Genomic DNA, 4,518 nt, shown 5'->3' with positions numbered 1-4,518 from the left:
AGAACATTACAATATTCGAACAAATATGGGAGCCATACATGAAACACAATAGAGAAATCCTACCGTGGACTTCCACCACCTAAAATGACAGAAGGAGAACATAACGAAAAGAACTGACTCAGTAAAATTTCTTGTTTATTTTTATTAAGTGACAACATTGTTTAACGGGTTTAATGTATCTTATAGATTGAACTTTAAATAAATGGGAAAGGGAGTGAGGGTGGGAGGGAAGGGAGGGGGAAAAAGGGGGAGAAAACAACACTATATATTTAAGAAGAAAAATGTCTGTATGTAACTTGGTCAATATGGTTTATAGAGTGAAAAATAATAAAAATAAATAAAAAAAATTAAAAAGAGCAGTCATTCGATTCTCCACCTGGCGATTTTGTCATTCTTGATCTTGCCTCACTGAGTATTGCTAAACATGAAGGAGACTGCGCGTTGGTCAGTCAGCAGTGTAAAGCGCCTGCCTGTGAGGTAGTTTCTCCAACGACGTACTGCTTCAACTATGGCCTCAGTCTCCTTCTCGACAGAGGAGTGTCGGCTCTCAGGACTCTGGAGGGTTCTGGAGAAGAAGGCTACCGACCGGCCGGCCTGGATCAAAGTGGCTGCCAGTGCAAAGTCGGACACATCGCTCTTGACTTGGAACAGAATGGACTCATTGATGGTGTGCAGCGTTGGAGCAGTGATGTCCGATTTGATGTTGTCGAAGGCCACTCTGGCTTCACTTGACAGGGGGAAGGAGGTGGTCTTGATGAGTGGCCATGCCTTGTCGGCATAGTGTGGAACCCATTGGGCATAGTAAGAGAAAAAGCCCAGGCAGCGTCTGAGTGCCTTCTGGGTGTGGGTGGGTGCGGCAAGTCCATGAGGGGATGTAAGCGGTCAGGATCCGGCATGACCACCCTGTTCTCCACCACACAACCCAGAATTGCGAGCCGAATGGTCCGGAAAACACACTTGTCAAAATTGTAGGTCAGGTTTAGCCGAATTGCAGTCTGAAAAAATTTCTCAAGGTTGGCATCATGATCCTTCGTGTCATGGCCACAGATGGTGACATTGTCCAGATACAGGAAAGTAGCAGTCAGCCTGTTCTGGTCCACCATCCAATCCATTTCCCGCTGGAAGACCGCGACACCATTTGTGACCTAAAAGGGTACCCTGGGGAATTGATACAGCCACCCATTCACTTTGAAGGCTGTGAAAAGTGTCTTCTCGGCAGATTGGGAGCTGATGATAAGATGAATGTAAGTCAATGGTGGGAAATATTGGGCGATCTGATTCACCACATCCGTGATCTGTGGATGATTGTCTGGCTGTAGTCAACCACCATCTGCAACTTCTCCCCATTTTTAACAACCACCACCTGGGCCCTCCATGGACTCGAGCTAGGTTCGAGAATGCCCTCGTCCAGCAGTCTGCGCACCTCACTTGCGATAAATTTCCTGTCTTCATAACTATATTGCCAGCTTTTGGTGGCCACAGGCTTACAGCCAGGGGTGAGGTTTGCGAAAAGCGCTGGCGGAGCAACTCGGAAGGTGGAGAGACTACAGGTGAGGCCGCGGGATGGGTGGTTCGGGCTGCCACTGGCAGGAGGCTTCCAGGGTGGAGTGGTTACAGACAGAGAGTGGAGCGTGAGGCCCCCCAAAGTGCAGGGAAACGGTTTGAAGCTGGCACTGAAAATCCAGTCCCAGCTGAGCAGGGGCGCACAATTGGAGAAGGACTAATAGTTTGAAGACTGTGAACATGATGCCCTGGACTTTCAGGGTCGCCACACAGTACCCCTTTACCCCAGTTGAGTGCGATCTGCTCGCCAATGAAATTCTCTGTGCATTGGGGAGAATAGCCAGTCCACAACGGTGGGCTAGGTCTGGGCGGATAAAACTGTCAGTTGACCCCGAGTCAAATAAGCAATTGGTATAGTGTCCATGCACTTTAATAAGTTCCATTGCTTTTATGAGGGGTTGGGGGAAATCCTGGTTGAGGGCTACTGATGCAGAGACTTGTAATGGGGAAAGTGGAGTCCTGCATGATGATGTCACGCAGACAGTTGGTCCTGAAGAGACAGCATCAAGGTGTTGCTACCTGAAGCCTGCTGGGAGTGTTGGCCAGCCAACGCTAAGTGTTGGGGGTCGCTGCTTGCCATCGGTGGTGGGGCGGTCGGTGGCAGCGGGTCCCTGGTCGGCAGCGTTGGGTCATTGGTCGGCAGCATCAGTGGGTACCGGGTCAGTAGCATCGGTTGCTGTTGTGGGTACCTGGTCAGCTGCCTTGGTGGCGCCGGGTCCGCAGTCGGCCAAATACATGGTAAAATTAGAGTCTCCAGAATGGAGGACCATCGCCTTCCCAAGATCGTGTTATATGGCGAGCTCTCCACTGGCCACCGTGATAGAGGTGCACCAAAGAAAAGGTACAAGGACTGCCTAAAGAAATCTCTTGGTGCCTGCCACATTGACCACCGCCAGTGGGCTGATATCGCCTCAAACCGTGCATCTTGGCGCCTCACAGTTTGGCGGGCAGCAACCTCCTTTGAAGAAGACCGCAGAGCCCACCTCACTGACAAAAGGCAAAGGAGGGAAAACCCAACACCCAACCTCAACCAACCAATTTTACCCTGCAATCGTGTCTGCCTGTCCCGCATCGGACTTGTCAGCCACAAACGAGCCTGCAGCTGACGTGGACATTTACCCCCTCCATAAATCTTCGTCCGCGAAGCCAAGCCAAAGAGAGAGACATACATACACACACTTTAAAACAGATCTTATTTGAAATACTGAATAATTCATATTCAGTGATTTTACAGAAACTATGGAGAATGCTGTGCACATTTCACTAGCAGCTGCTAATTGAAATGACATAATGAAACCAACAAGCAGGAGACACTCTGGCTGTTAAAAGCTCTTTGCAAGAGTTTTATCAGAGTGCACAGAAAGGTAACTCCTGGGTTTTTGTTTACCTAAAGACAACAGCTTGTCCAAGACCACTAAATCCTATTGTTTGCTGGAGAAGGTCAGGAGTTTTGCAAGTGAGAGAGTCACATGGGCTTTCTGTTAGTTGGAGGGGAGAGAGAGTGAGAAAGACAGACAGACACACCTGAAGCAAGCAGGAAAAGTTTGTTGGAACTGAAACAAACTCCAGAGCGGCGGATGGCTGAAAGTGCTATTTGTCTGATGTTTCTCTTTGAATAAGGGGAACAGAAAGGAACTCTGTGAAAGCCTGAAAGAAAGAGGTTATCATCTGGAGAACCCTGATGGGGCAAGTTCCATCAGCAAGTCATTGAGGTGACTAATGGTGGTACCTCAGTTGTGGAAAACCTGGAACAACAAATCTCTCTCTGCAAACCTACAAGAACCTTCCTGAGTGGTAAACATTTACCTTTCGAGCACCAAAGCCTGGTGAACTTTATAAATGTTAAATTCTGTGCCCAGTATAAGAACTTGGAAGAATGAGAAGTGAGATTGAACTGTGAACCAAATAACTTTTCTTACATTTACATACACATCACATACACATGTGCTTAGAATTAGAAGGAGGTTAAGTTGGGTTTAGTTAACTTAATAGAGATAAGTTAAAGTTTGATTCTGTTTTTATGTTTAAAGATAATTAACAATTTTTGTTTAAGTAACTGTTTGTCTTGGTGAATATCTATTGCTGCAGGTTTTGGGGACCTATGGGCTCATAACAGAATAGAATTATGGAATTTTTAGAAGGTTTATTTAAATTCAAAATTTCATTTGATCCTGTGGTATTTTTATTGGGTTATATTTAAAAAATTGAGTTTGGAATTAAAATTAGTGAAGTTTCAAATTGTGTTTTTAAGTTTAGCACTTGCTTTGTTGAGAAAATGTTTGGCAATTACTTGGGAAAATTACTGATTTAAAGATTCAATGGTGGCATTTGGAAATGAGGTCTTCTATCCAGTTGGAAAAGATGATGTGATAATGATCCCTTCTTTGTTAAGGTATGTAGCACATTTTTCTCCCTTTACTGGGGTTGAACCAAACATGGTCACATTGGTTGGTTGTTATATGAATTGAACTCTTTCTTTCTTTTTCTTTGGGGTAGTTAGTGGGAGGTGGAGATGGAGGGATATAGGGGAGAAAATATTATGTATATTTGTATTTTGATTTTGATTCTATGCTTTATTTTGAATAATAAATAAAATACTTACCTGGCAGGGGAGAGACTGTGATCAAAAAGGAGGTTCTTCCAGGACAAGGCTGTCCCATTGCACTTCGGGTGGTGCTGACGCATGCAATGTTCCAAATGCGGGATACTCGACTGCAAAATTTGTGGTAATGGGGGCCTGCGTTCACGCTCTAAGATTTTTTCATGGTGGACAACTGTCTGTCAGGTTGGAAGCCTGTGACAAGCGGGGTGCCTCAGGGATCGGTGCTGGGTCCCCTGTTGTTTATCATTTATATTACTGATTTAGAGGAGGGTGTAGTTAACTGGCTAAGCAAATATGCAGAAAATAGGGGGAGTGGATAGTGAGGAAGGTTTTCTTGGATTACAGAAGGATTT

At 45.6% G+C, this 4,518-nt stretch overlaps 1 non-coding gene across 1 annotated transcript; it reads left to right on the top strand.

Moving 5' to 3' along the window:
• Positions 1–4,157: 4,157 nt before the first annotated feature.
• On the top strand, positions 4,158–4,317 carry LOC138749072 (U1 spliceosomal RNA). Its single transcript, XR_011348393.1, has one exon. It is a non-coding gene; the product is annotated as a U1 spliceosomal RNA (small nuclear RNA).
• Positions 4,318–4,518: the final 201 nt, after the last annotated feature.

The sequence above is a fragment of the Narcine bancroftii genome, chromosome 13 (assembly GCF_036971445.1).
Source record: "Narcine bancroftii isolate sNarBan1 chromosome 13, sNarBan1.hap1, whole genome shotgun sequence".
In the NCBI taxonomy this organism is placed as follows: domain Eukaryota; kingdom Metazoa; phylum Chordata; class Chondrichthyes; order Torpediniformes; family Narcinidae; genus Narcine; species Narcine bancroftii.
The sequence above is the reverse complement of the archived record's forward strand: the minus strand, read 5'-3'. Positions and strand labels throughout refer to the sequence as shown.